The following is a 14,681-nucleotide window of genomic DNA, read 5'->3' as shown; positions in this document are numbered from 1 at the left end:
GGGAGAAGAGGGGACAGAAGAGGAGGAAGACAGAGAGAATGACTCTCCTTACTGTGTCCCTAAATATTCACCACTCTTTTGACGAACTACGTAAGGCCAATTGGTAACCCAGTCTACTGCATTGGTTATTTTAACAACTCCATTAGCTCAACATCTGGGTTGGAGTGTTTGTGCTACGCAACACTAATCCATTTAAACCCCTGTATTCATGGGCTCTGCATGCAAGGGGTAAACTGAGGAAGGGGGGAATTAGCCCTACCTTTTTTATTTCTTGTACTTAAGAACAGGTCGCTGCATTCTTTCGTTTTAAGAAACAGGAAAGTCTTGTATTTGGGGAAATTCAGTCTAATCCAGTTTGATTTTAGGGGAAAAGAACAGTGACAGGAACGTAGTGTACGCCCTGTGTAAATCTACGTGCATCTCTGTGGAGGGCTGCTTGAGACTGCTCAGAAAACACTGTGCCAGCCAGACTGATGGAACTTCTGCCCAAGGGGAGTCTCCCACGAAAGCAACAAGTTCACAGCAAAGCTCTGTGTGTTAAGGGGAAGGGGCGTTTTAGACTGTGGACTAAGGGTGTTGCTTAGTGGCAGGGACCTTGTCAAACACATATGAGGCCCTCCTTAGATCCCCAGACCTGCAAAGCAAAACACAAGAGTAAGGAGAGAGACAGGCGATAGCACTCAGTCTGGGAGCTGCCATCAAGGTTAATGCCCAAAGAAGGAAGCAGCTGCTTGCAAGAGAGCAAACACAGACAGAGCAGGGGAGGAAAAAAAAAGAACCTATGGATTAATCAGTTTTGTCTAAAAAGAAATAACAGCTGCTTCCCACAGAAATAGGACGCCTAGAAATTGGATGTCCACCAGACTTCCAAAGGACATTGAGATAGCCCCTGAGTCATAGCCTCTGATGGGGTCAAGGTTAAGTCCTTGGAGTTTGGCTGCACAGCTAGCCTGGACCCTTTTGGATCCTATGCAGCCCTCAGAGGGGCATTCTTACACTGCCCAGCAGTACTTTTGTTCTTCTCAGTGGTGGCCTCACACTGATACTAAAGATCACTAGTAAAAGCTAAACTCCCTCCACCCCACCCCCTCTCTTTCTCCCCTCTCCCAGAAAGCAGCAATGTTTCTAACACTAATGTGAGCCAAAACTTCCTTTGCACTTGTGCAAGCTCTGAGCCACATTGTATTTGTCCAGGTCAACAGTGTAGAGTCCTGTTCTCCCACCAGGGCTTCTGACTCTGCATACCTCTGTCAGCTTTGTGAGCTATATACATTTGCAGGAAAACCACCACCACCACCACCACCTTTGGTGATAAAGGCCAGATGCCTCCAGCTAGCCAGGCAAACACACCCATCACAGGATTCCACCCATCCCCAGTGTAACACATGACCACTAGGGACCACAGCAGTGTATGGATATGATGCTAGAAGCCAGCTTTTGCTCAGGCCACAACACCTGCAGCAGCTTCCCTTCACACAGATACCAACAGGCAACCTACTAGCTAAGAGACTTCTAGGAGCCAGGGTAAGTTTACATCAAAGGGAACACCGGTGGCCAGTGGCTGGTGGTACACATCCGGTCCCCATTTTTCCTCCTGTGAGGTAACCTGTGAGAACATGTGTGGCTGGATTATGCTGTGAGACTGCCCCATCCTCTAAATGGCATAAAAAGAGACCCCGCATCTGCTAAGTAGGCTCTGAGTCCTCTCTTCAGGTTCTTGTCTCTTGTGCTGGGGCCTGGACAATTCTCAAGGTCTTCATACACTGCCCTCTCTATCTGTGCATGGCATTAATAGCTCTTCTAAGGAAGGACTTTCCCTCCCTAACCCATCTCAGTGCCCCCCTAAGCTAAATCAGACTTTTCAAGTCCGTACTCCCAAAGAGCTGGACTGAGTGACTAAGAAGCAATGTGTAGGGCTGCCTAAAGCTGTCATCAAATGTTTCATCCAATTTCCCCCGCAACCCAAGCAAGAAATTAGACAAAGCACATGATATGGACAATGTGGAGACCGCAGGTTCCCTTGTCCCAGATCGCCATGCTGCCCTGCTATGTGAGGCTGGTTTTCCCCTCAAGCATCATTGGTGGTGATGAGGAGGCAGAAGCATGGATCTCTGCATTCATAATTCAGAATGTGGGAATGAACATTTAATGTGGTCAGGGCCTCAAAGAACCTACCAAACTGTACTCAGCTGCCCCAGTGTGAGGGCATGCATGTGTGGATCTCTGCCTCCCTATGCTGTGCTCCATTCTATCCTGTCCTGCCTCCCTGTGCTGTGCTCCAGTCCATCCCTCCCTGCCTCCCTATGCTGTGCTCCATGCATCCCTCCCTGCCCCCCCATGCTGTGCTCCAGTGCATCCCTCCCTGCCCCCCCATGCTGTGCTCCATGCATCCCTCCCTGCTCCCCTATGCTGTGCTCCAGTGCATCCCTCCCTGCCTCCCTATGCTGTGCTCCATGCATCCCTCCCTGCCCCCTATGCTGTGCTCCATGCATCCCTCCCTGCCCCCTATGCTGTGCTCCATGCATCTCTCCTTGCCTCCCTATGCTGTGCTCCATGCATCCCTCCCTGCTCCCCTATGCTGTGCTCCAGTCCATCCTGTCCTGCCTCCCTATGCTGTGCTCCTCTCAAACTATTCCTCTGATACAAGCCTCAAATTCTTCAGGAAGCATATCATTTTAGATGTTTCCTCTGCAAACCCGGCCTCATGCACTGCATAGGCCTACAAATGACTGTCCCCACCACTCCTTACATGAGCCTTTGGAAAGCGGGAGGCTTTGAGGTCTATGGGGTATTGCAAGTTTCCTTACTCTGTTCACAGGCCTCTCCTTAAAGCATTAACTCAACAAAATTACCACTTACAATGGTTATCTGAGACATGGCTTTCCTGCTGCAGGTGACCTGCCAGTATCTTCCTTTGGTTATAAACTTGATCTCTTGAATCTAGACATCACATGTGATGAGTTCTCCTGCCAGCCAGTTGCATGCATGGAGCTGTGCTCAGAAAACACTCATTAAAATACCAAGGAAATTTATTCTCAGTTCTTAGAGCATTCAGTCCCTAGCTGGATGTACTTCCATCTGAGTGTCTAAATAAATTGTAATTTACTTTTAATGAAATAATTATCTGGTGAAGGACAAATGATGAAATGTTTATAACCCTATAAGCCATAACCCAAACAGGCCCTTCCAATGTGCAAAGTAAAGAGTGGTCCTAGTAAACACACCAGGCAGGGAGGGATGCACTGGAGCAGAGCATAGGGAGGCAGGACGTGATGGAGTGGAGGACAGCATGGGGGGCGGGGGGCAGGGAGGGATGCATGGAGCACAGCATAGGAAGGCAGGGAGGGATGTATGGAGCACAGCATAGGGAGGCAGGAAGGAAGGATGGAATGGTTTATATGAAACTCGTGTCAGAGGTTACCAGAAAAAAATTTTAAGGGTATTAAAAAGAAAAATGTGAAGAAAGTCTGCAGACCCAATGTTTCAGGTGTAAACTAGTTTTGCTGAGTCTCCCCTGACATGCAGTCATTTATCTCATGGGAATGAACTCATCCTAAAATCACTTCAAAATCCTCAGCATGGTCTTCCAGCGTATCTGTAATCCAGTTTCCTGAGAAACCCGAAGCAGGGCCGGTTCAAGACTTGTCAGAGCTATTAAGTCAGTTCAAGGCCAGCTTTGGCAATTGAAAAAAATAATTACATTTTATTTTTTCAGTGTGGGAGAAGGGGTGGGGTGGAATAGCACAGCACACAATGTGGAGATGGGAGGATAACTTTGGGAAGTCAGTTCTCTTATTCTACCATATAGCTCTGAGGGATTGAAGGCAGGTCAGTCAGGCCTGGCAGCAAGTGCCTTACCCTCTGCACCATATGTACAGCCCCAGACTGGGTAATTTAAAGTAAAAAGCAAAGGAGGGAACTGGGGCTGTTGTTGCTCCATGATAGAGCACTAGTCTCCCAAGCAGGAAGGATGCAATTCCCACAACTGCAGCAAGTAAATAATAAATTACAACCTGCAGGTGAAGCTGTTTCCACTTTCAATAAAGCTCTGGAACAAAGTCAGAAAGTTGTAAAGTCAATGGCTTATCACACCCTGGTCGGATGAGAGCACCATCAACCTTTGCTCCATGGTGAATCAGCATCTATAAATGGAACTTTATGCCAGCAGAGAGAACACGGATTTAAAAAGTCAGGAAGGGGCATCTGACTTGCTCTTGCTTGCATGAAGCAAATTTAAAACGAAAGAAGCTTATGAACAGAGTCTGCATAAACTGTAAGGGTTACAGGAGACAGAAATGTGAGCCATGAAGAAAGGACAAGCAGGTACTTGCACTGAGGGTGTGTGATGCAATGCTCTGAGATCGAGTCACAGAAATAAAGCAGAGGCTGGTGGGGAGGGCTCATGGAGTGAAGCTGCAGCTCCAGATGAGTGAGTGCTACACTGTAGCAGACCTGGCACTTGAGAAGCCTGGCACGTGTGGGCGAGCATCCTTTAGAACACAGCTCGCTGCTTCCCACTGCATCCGCCTTCACACATGTAAGTACTCAGAAAGTAGAGGTTGATGGTGAGTGTCCCAAGACAGAGCTACCCAAGGGGCAGAGGCAGCAGAGTCACCATCCGTTTGGAAAATAAGAGCATCCTGTCTTTTCTTGCTGCCCCAGTGGTAATTCACAGAAGAAAAGTAAGTGCTGAAGAGAAAGAAAGTCAGATTAGAGGAAATAAAATTTGAGTATTTGAATGTATACAAAAGGAGTGACAAGAGTTTTATCTGAAGAGAGGGAAAAGAGGTCCCAACACACAGGGCTGGAGAAGAAGGGAGAATCACCAATAGACAAGCAATGGGGGCACCCTGACGCAGACGCAGCCCAGAACAGGAAGACCTAGCAAGAGCCTCCCTCCAGCCATTTCTCACTTCCTCCTGCATCCCTTCTTGAGCCACTACCTAGGAATGATCAAATATGTTAGTCTCTGAAAAGTCTATATTACAGAACAGAAATGTGTAAGAACCTCTTCACCAGAAAGATGCCACCAAGGCCCAGAGGACAAAGAACACTCTAAAGTCACAGTGTGACCTCTACCTAGCCATGGCTTGAGGCAGTCCTGGAGGTGACACCCATCCCCCCATTTCAGGTTTCTCTGCTGGAAGCAGGAAGCGAACCCCAAGTAAGCTGCCCTTGGTCTCCACATCATGGTCTCCACATCATGGTCTCCACATCATGGTCTCCACATCAATTCCCAGCGTTCCCCAATCTGCCTTCCCCCCAGCAAGCCACAGGAAGCCTCTAAATAAATCAGCTCTGTCAGTGAGAGCCTGCTTAGACACAATACAAACAAAACAACAAAAACTCCAAAACGAAAAGATAAGGCTCTTGTCCTCTATAGGTAAAACACGCCTCACAGTGTTCAGTCATCCTTATCACCAGCACCACATCTCTAATGTAATCAAAAATTTAAAAATTCATCACTTTCCATAAAAATTATGAAATCATAAAGCCAAATGGCTGTGTTTCCTTGGCTAAGATGAACGTCTCATAGAAATTAAGACTACAAGCATAAATTGGAGAAGCATCTACATAACAGAACAACTAAGTCATTTGAATTTTAAATTTTCTTCCTCATGGTTTGTCTTTATTTTTTTATTTTTTATTTTTTTTTGCAATGCTGGTATAAAGCCCAGGGCCTTACCACTGAGCTACACCACCACCTGTTCCCCAAGCCCCCTTCTTGTCTAGCCTGACTCAGATCTATACAATTAGCTGATTGAGAATCAGAAACAATATCTGCAAACAATCAGAATGCCATTTTGTGTTCGTAACAGTAGCCACTCATGATATGAGCCAGACACAGCATGGACAAGCGTTGCTCAACTTCATGATCACCTGCCCCCTCGTAGAACAAGATTGGCTTATATTCAGCAGCACCACAATACCAAGAATGTGTGCATATAAAACTTTCCAAAAGTGATGACTTCCCTTAAGCTACTTCTTAATTCAATATATTCGAAGCTAAAAGGCCCCGCTTTCCTTTTTCACTTTGGGCTTGAATGTTTTGTTTTGTGGAGTATATAACACATGTACAAAACAAAAAACAAAAAACAGACAAAAACATGTGAATGTGTTGTATTTCTGCTGAGATGGAGTAAAATTCCATACAACATCCACTTAGAACAGACAATTTCTGAAATCTTTATGTCTCTTCAGACATACAAGCATTTTTTGGTTAGGTGATTACGTAGCTGACCCCAAGTGACCAGACAAGTCTGTGTGCTTAGAGCAAAAGCAGAGGTCCATCAGGAGACAAGAAGCCTCCAATTAACTGAATGCCGAAAGCTGGCAGTGTGGGGGCGGAAGAGATGGCTCAGGCAGTAAAGTACTTGCTGAACAAGCTTTGTAGAACCCCGTGAGCCTAGTGCTGGGGCGGTGGGCACAGGTGGGTCCCTGAAGGTCACGGCCAGGAGTCTATTGGATGAGCTCCAGGTTTTGAATGGCCGGGCCTCAAAACCTAAGGGGGAGAGCAGCTGAGACGGGGACTCCACATTGAACTATGGTAGAGTTACTCACGTATGCATTTATGTGCACCTGCATACACAAACACAAACTTGTGCATATGCCAATACACACACACACACACACACACACACACACACACACACACACAGTGCAGTGTGTATAAAAGCTGCTGATGGCCATTCAGAATCTGATTTTGTGTTTTATGCATAATTCTACCAATGCTACATATACAGACTACAAATGTTCAGACAACTAACTAGAACACAGAGTTTACTCACAAAGTGAAAAGCTGAGACTCATACATGAACACCTCCCACCCAACAGGGACAGGCCCCAGACTGCACCACATGACAACCTGTGTGTGCATCATGTCCTAGGTGGGCAGGCAAGCAAATGGAGAAACAGAAGATAATTAAAATACATTTTAAAAGCCCTGAAAATAGAAATGTTAATATGAGAGACTGGGGAACAGAAGGGGGCAGTGTATGTGTGTGTGTGTGTGTGTGTGTGTGTCTGTGTGTGCATATTTGTGTGTATGTCTGTGGGTCTTTGTGTGCATGTTTATGTGTATGTGTGGGTATGTGTGTGTATAAATGTGTGTGTGTGTGCGTGTGTGTGTGTGTGTGTGTGTGTGTGCAAGTGCAAAGAATACAGAGAAAGTTATTCACTTCACTGGCCCAGGCCTGCGGTGGGCTCCCTACAGAGTGGTCAGCCTCAGAGGTGCTCACAAGGCTGGGCAGGAGGAACAGGAGGGTTTGAGTGAGGACTGAAAGTCATTGGCAGGAGAGCAGGCTGGAGGTCAGGGGAGCTTTATTTAGAAGGATGAAACTTGAGTATGTATTCCACACAAAGAGACAGAGCCAGGAAGGAGACAGAAGTTCAAAGTTAGAGAGATGGGAGGTACACATGAAGGTACAGGCGGAAGGACAGCATTAGAGATGGGAGGGACTGGTTGAAATAGGAAGTGGGCCTCCGGGAAGCCTTCTACCATGCAGCTCACCAGGAAGCTTCATTTTGAACACAGGAATGGGTCCCCGAGGAGAAAGCAGTCTGTAAGTCTTCTCCCTCCTCCACAACCCCATGTTCCCCCTTCCCCTCTCCCCACCTTCCCCCTTCCCCTCTCCCCATCTTCCCCTTCCCCTCTCCCCATCTTCCCCCTTCCCCTCTCCCCACCTTCCCCCTTCCTCTCTCCCCATCTTCCCCCTTCCTCTCTCCCCACCTTCCCCCTTCCTCTCTCCCCATCTTCCCCCTTCCCCTCTCCCCATCTTCCCCCTTCCCCTCTCCCCATCTTCCCCCTTCCTCTCTCCCCACCTTCACCTTCCTCTCTCCCCTTCTTTCTTTGATGGTAGTAGTTCTTGCACACATTCACTCTATCCCTCAAGCTTCATATGCCAGAGCCTGCATCTCCAAAGCACATGGTAAGGGTAACTGTAGGCAGGACCCCTGGGAGGCAATCGGCCACATAAGCCTCTGTGTGGATGTGATAATAGGGTAGCCAAGAGTGGCTCTGTCACAGGAGAACATGTTCTATGGCACATGAGCTCTTTCACCACATGAGGCTCCTTGGGCCTTGCCAGAGGTCCCAACAATGTCACTCCTTCCTTACCTTAAACAGCCTTGGACATGAACTGTAAGAAATAGGTTCTTTATAAATTACCCAGAATATGGACTAAGACAGCTGGCAACTACTATTACAATTGAAGCCACACTGGTATTCAGGAGTTATGAGATGTGAGGTGTCATTACATAGGTCTGCATTCAAATCCGGCCCCCTCCCCCATTTCAAGGCTCAGGTGGTTCCCTGGTAGAATGGGCACACTGAGGGTAACATGCCTCAGGAGCTCTGGGTTGGGGGGAAAGGCCCCCATGCAGTATTTGCACTGCAGCCCTGGAAGGCACATGCCAGGGTAGGTTTATTTCACTGTGTGGTACTTGCCGTTGACAGGCACCAGGGCTTCACTATGTTCTCCAAATCTCTTTAGGGGATGTAGTCACCAAGGACAGGCACACTCTATAGCCTTCTGGACCTCACACTATTGAGTCCAGTGTTCTGTCCGAGTGAGATGCCCAGGAAGCTGGAGAAATGAGCAAGCCTTCACCAGGGAAGGGAAAATCACTGATCCTAAGGCAGAGAGGAGAACTGGGCCTACATCACATTTACAGAAACACCCAGCTCTGTCTGGGTTAGAACTGTGTTTGGGGTTAGTGGGTTGACTTTCTGAGTGAAACACATGCTTTCTTCAGAACCATCCATGGCAAATATCTCTTTGAGGCTAAGACCTTTCTGAACCACACCAAAGTGCTACTGTCCCCGAGGAGGTCAATAGTGCAAGTCCCCTCCCAGGACATGCTACTTGAGACAATGCCTAATAGGGAAAAGTACCCAAGTCAAGGACTCAGGCAAGACTCCAACATTAAAGAGTCTGTCTTTGCCAAGTGTACCTCAATTTCCTGTGTTGGCAAAAGCCTGCATCCAGAAATCTCGTCAGACTTGTAACAGGAAGACATCTTTCTGCATGCATATTTAGAACTGAGGAAAAGACATCCATATAACAGTGAGCACTGGGCTCCACAGTGGATATTCCAGGAGAAATACCCCAAGCTTCTGACAGAACATAGCTAAATTATGACTTGATAAAGCCACAACTCAATCCAATCCAAACAACTTACATTTGTGGAATGGCCACTGGGTAAGATAAGATCAAGGGTACTGAGACCCAATGCCTGTTGGCTACCCTACCTCCCTTGTAGAGGGGGGACACCAGGATTTGTAGAGCACCAGGAATCCTACAGTAGAAGCTAGTGTCAAGGTCTTTAGAGCCAGAGACAGATAGTAAGAGGACACTCTGGCTCATGTCATGTGATATCTCTCAGGCAGGCACACAGAGCATTTTGGAGAGGACGTCAGCAAAGGCCTGGTGGTAGGAGGATCCTGAGAGAGAGGCTGAGGGGTCTGGATAGTAGCACAGGGCAGAGAGGAATATGACAAATCCACTTTGAGAAATAGCATGGTAAGAGTTTGTTTACAAAGAACATCTGACATTAGACTGGATACATGCAGGAAGAGCTGAAAGAAAAGGGAGTCCACTACCAGCAAAGCACAGGTCCGAGGCAAGACTTGCCACAGGGTGGCTGGTCACATCACAGACAGACACAGAGGCCTGGGGAACAAGCAAACATTCTAGATGGGGAGATATTTGTCATCCTGGCAAGACACTCCCTACCCTGTAACACAAGGATCATCCTAAAGGGTCTAGACAGTCAGACCCATGAGGACATGACTTCCTGTTCATCAAGCCAGGTTCCAACAATGGAGGTGGTTTCCACTGGATAACTGCTCATGGCCTATGTCATTGCCTGCTGCAGCTCCCAGGGTATCCTTGCAAAATCCAAAGGCTTTGCCCGTGCCTGCAAGTCTTCTGCTGTAGAACATTTAATGTCCCCAGGTATTCTCAAAGGTATGCATGAGGGACTAGAACTCAGTCTTCCAGATGTCTCAGAAGTTCAGGCAAAGATAAACAAGTGTCTTTTGGATGAAAGGGGAATGTCCACAGAGGGTCAAAACTTTACCAAACTGCAAAGATTATGCTCAACTGATCTATTAAAACTATTGATAGTTCAACTGATCCATTAAAAGCCTCTCTCTGGGGGTTAGCTAACAGGCATCATCTTGTCCTACAGAAGGAACAATGTCAGTCACAAACCACCTCTCCTTAGCATCTATGTCACAGCTACTCACTTTCAGAGGGTGACATGAGGCCCTATTTCTAGGAGGACAGTCAATTGCTAGGCTTGTCTGAGGGCTCTTCTGGCTCATTGATAGGGGCAGCCCCACCCTGACCCTTGCCATGATTGCGGTGTGTGTGTTCACAATTCATACTACAGTTCTTCTCAGCCAGGGATACTACTGGCCATAGAAACCCTCTATGCATCTACATACAACATGCAGATTGAGCACTGACCCTTTCCAGCTGAGTCCCTTGCACAGCAGCAGCAGGTATGTATGTACAAATCTATTTCACCAATGGCACAGCTTCCAGTGGAGCAGCATAGAGGGCTCCCCAGGGGTGTTTCTCACTAGAAGTATTCTATAAATAATAGTGGCTGTGCATACTTCTTCATGTCATAGATCACCTTTTTTATTCTATCAGTGGCACATGTCAAATCCACCTGCTATGTTCTACACCTCACCACTGCTTTCCAGCCCCAAATCATCAAACTACAGAGCAGACTCCAGAGCTCTCTCCCCAGGAATTAAAAAGACACGGTAACACCCCTTATTGGAAATTTTAAAAATGAACTACAGTGACAAACTTAGAGCCTCATCTGAGAGTTTTTAAGATTCTGGACCAAAGCTGTTCTGGATATCAGAATCTGAGCAGCACTGGCCTGAAAGCAAAGAGAAGGCACACACAAGACTCAGGCCTTTGCAGTTTCACATGAATTAATAACGTGAGTTAGGACCAGGGTATAGCCCTGTGGAAAAACAAATGCTGAGCATGCTGGAGGCTCTGGGGTTTGATATTCAGCACCACATTGAATGACAAAGTAGATAGATAACAGATTAACAGGTAGACAGATAGACAGACAGACAGACAGATAGATAGACTGATAGACAAATGACAAATAGGCAGATGATAAATAGATGATAGGTAGGTAGGTAGGTAGATAGATAGATAGACAGATGATAGATAATAGATAGATAGATAGATAGATAGATAGATAGATAGATAGATAGATAGATGGAGATAGACGACAGACAGGCAGATGTGAAATAAAGTGACAGCCCGTATTGGAAAAATTCTTTAATTCCAAATTCAAATGCTAAATTGTAGATAGGACTTACTAAGTTATATTAAGCGAACTGTCAGTAATAAACTTCTCTGTGTTATAAAGTAGGTTGTTTTGTTTGTAAGAAAATCCAATCTTTCCAAACCCCTAAACTACACCCCAGGATAGCCAAAGGGTAATTGCAGTAACTAGCATGTACTGGCAGAAAACTGTGAAGCTTTGAAACAACAACTCCCCCGGAATCATGCTCACAGAGAGCTTCTTCCAGATACACAGCTGCGTTTAGATACATAGAAAGATTTTTCACTTACTTCAAATTTCTGTGTAATCCTTGTTCCTCTAAGTGAGAGGGGCCAGGAACATAGTACACTCCCCTTATTGTTGTAATAAGAAAAAACAAAAACAAAAACCATCTATGTCCTCTAATTCAGCCTTGGGTATTCTTGAGTACAGTCTCTTTGATGAATACTACCTTTAAAGACTAAACAAAAAACAACATTTCCCAAGTAAGATCAGCAGCACTGCACAAGATCAGTGGTCAACAAACAAGGCAAAGGCCTTTATCAGGGGGGTGATTCACAGCAGGGTATATTTAGATCGGTGCTTTCCAGAGGGTGCTGAGATGCCAGATTCCGGAAATAGGTGAGGGCTATATCCCAAGAGTTTCTCTGAAGGAAGAACACCAAAATATTAATAAAAAGAGTCTTCTTTTTGAAGTTCCCAGGCCCCTGGTGTCTTCGAGGCTGCGCTTGCCCAGTCTGGTCTTGGCAGAGTCATCCATTACTGGGTAAATCCACATGAAACCTGAGGACACTGCCGTGGAGGACACAATCGGAGGCAATGTGGCAACTCCACATGGGACCAGCCTTTTATGGCCTGATAGCAGCTAATGGGGCAGAAATAGCTCCTGACACTGAGAGCCATCAGCTGTTGCAACAGGCCTGGCCAGCAGCCACTCTGAGAGCAACTCAATTGGCTGCATTGTCTCTAGCTTGTGTTATAGAGAAATTTAAAAGGTACAGCAGGTTGCTGAGCAGGTGACAGTACAGAGTAAGATGAGCAAACACGCCTCTTACCCAAGGGCTTAAACTAACAGAATGAACAAAATGCTATGATAAAACCCGGATCCTAAACACCACAAAGAGAGGACACATGGACAGATGGGTACACAGTGACACAGCACACACGGTAGCACCGGCCTTTACAAACTGTACCAGTGTAGCCCTCTCTACACTGACTAGTATTCCCCATCAGTAGAAAACGGCACTTTCAGAAGTATTTTGTAAAGCTCTGTGAACATTTTGCTTACAACCCAGGTTTATCCTCCCAGTCAACAAGACACAACACCAGACAGTCCTTAACCACTAAAAACAGAGGAGGAAAAAAACCAATTGCAACCACTTCTTAAATAGCCACTTGCACTTTTTAAACACCAAAACTAAATACTGCAACTCTGTTTACAAAAGTACTTACCAGGGCAATCATCCCTGCCGTTTACAAGGATAAGGGTGAGTCTTAATTGTTTGAGATAGCTTCCATGTAAATCTCAAAGCTCCTTAAGTCTCAGGCTGAGAACAAAGCTGTGTGCTCTGTAGGCCTCCTCCGGCTGGTCTGCCTCTGCTATCAAGTTCCCAGACCACCAGCTGCAGCAGCAAGGAGGAGTGCTGAGGGCTGACAACAAGGGTCAGAATCCCTGTTACTAATTAACCCTGCAGGAGATTATGGATCCCTAAGAAACAACCCTTGCTCAGGTGAAAAGATGAGGGTGCTCTGCTGTGTGGTCAAAATACCAAAAGAATGCTACAGCCATGAGGAAAGGAGACTGTGGTGATGAAAAAGCTAAATATCACAACTCTATCCATGGATCAAAGCCTTACAAATATGTGTGGTTTTTATGTGATGATTTAAAGATCAGACAGCAGATACCCTGGAGGGGTGTAGCAATTGGACACTGGCTTCAGTCTGTTTTATTTAAGGGTTAAAAGAGTTTGTCAAGCCAATTTTTAATCCACTTCCAGATGACAATTACACAAAAGTTTTCATTATAATTTGACATCCAATTTGAGTTGCAATCCACATCTTATGTTCTTTCTCACACGTTTAGTGTTTCCCTCATCTTTAGGTTTATTTTATCCTGTTTAAGTGCCTCTGATGTGTTTGTAGTATGTGTCTGTGTATACACAGGCATGTATGTCCATTTGCATACATTTGAGTCAGTGGAAGACATCGGGTGCCTTTATGGCTCTGGACCTTCTGCCATGATGCAGGTGGGTTCTCTCCCTAACCTGAAGCTTACTCTAGTTCAGACTGGTTGCCTCTCCAGTGAACTCCCTGGATCTGCCTGTCTCCACCCCCTCAACATTGAGGCTAGAGGACCCACAAAAGTCACATTATCACATTAAGCTCTAAGGACTCTGGGGTCCTCTGGCTTGCATGGCAAGTGCTCTTCTCCACTGAGCTATCTCCCAGCTCTGAAGATTTTGGACTTTGCTTGTTTGCTGTGTTTTTTAGACAACTCTTGCTAGGTAGCCAAGGCTAGCTTAGAACTCACTATGCAAGGTAAGCTGGCTTAAACCCAACAAACTTCCTGCCTCAGGCTCCTCAGTGCTGGGGTTAGAGGTGAACACAAATGTGCTCACTTTGCTATACATATTTATGTGAGCAGTTTTAAGCTTGTCCTGCAGCCAGAGTCAAAATAAATAAAAATTTCAAAAAAGAATATGTCAACTACGAGGAAAATGGGAAAGAACGTTGGGTCTCTGCTGCCACCCAGCTTTGTTTTCCTACAAGAAGATCCAGTGTGTCTGGATAGACACCCAGCCTCCATGAGCTGGGGCTGCTGCTTGGAGCCCCACAATCTCTAGTTGATGGATCTGGAGTGAGGCAGGCTGAGCCCCTGGTCTCCTCTTTATCCTTTCTGACTTTCATTATCTAGATCTCAATGAATTCTAATTATACAATCCATTTAAACAAGGGCCTCAAGTTTTGGGCTAACTCGGAAAATGCTTACCAGACCCAGAATCCCACAAAATGTTGTAAGAAAATGTAAAACTCAAGTGAGTTAAATTACTGCTAAGAATTGAGTTTTGCTATCCTCAGGTATTTGCAGCATCTTTGATAAGTAACCATTTCTCAATGCACTGTTCTTGATCACTACCCCTTTAACAATAATGATTATTACTGAATACATCAAGCTAGGCTTGGTGGCACACACCTTTGATCCCAGCACTCAGGAGGCAGAGGCAGGTGGTTCTCTGAGTTCAAGACCAGCCTGGTCTACAGAGTGAGTTCCAAGACAGCCAGGGCTACACAAAGAAACTGGTCAAAAATAAGTAGATAAACGGGTCAGCGTTGCTAAGGAGAATGCATTTTATGATACT

The 14,681-nt window shown here is 46.0% G+C and overlaps 1 protein-coding gene across 22 annotated transcripts in view; it reads right to left on the bottom strand.

Annotated features, from left to right (window-relative positions):
- Positions 1–14,681, bottom strand: part of Svil (supervillin) — a 198,827-nt gene that overhangs the window by 112,532 nt on the left and 71,614 nt on the right. The window contains exon 1 of one of the 22 annotated variants that reach the window (XM_006525793.4): positions 12,775–13,154. The exons of 20 other annotated variants lie outside the window; for them this stretch is intronic. The gene's annotated coding sequence lies outside the window, so the exon portion shown is untranslated. Of the gene's footprint in view, positions 1–11,612; positions 12,604–12,774; positions 13,155–14,681 lie in introns of those variants that run through there. One more of the 22 variants, XM_006525794.4, reaches the window with a different exon arrangement.

The sequence above is a fragment of the Mus musculus genome, chromosome 18 (assembly GCF_000001635.26).
Source record: "Mus musculus strain C57BL/6J chromosome 18, GRCm38.p6 C57BL/6J".
Classification (NCBI taxonomy): domain Eukaryota; kingdom Metazoa; phylum Chordata; class Mammalia; order Rodentia; family Muridae; genus Mus; species Mus musculus.
This window is presented reverse-complemented; position numbering and strand designations above follow the sequence as displayed.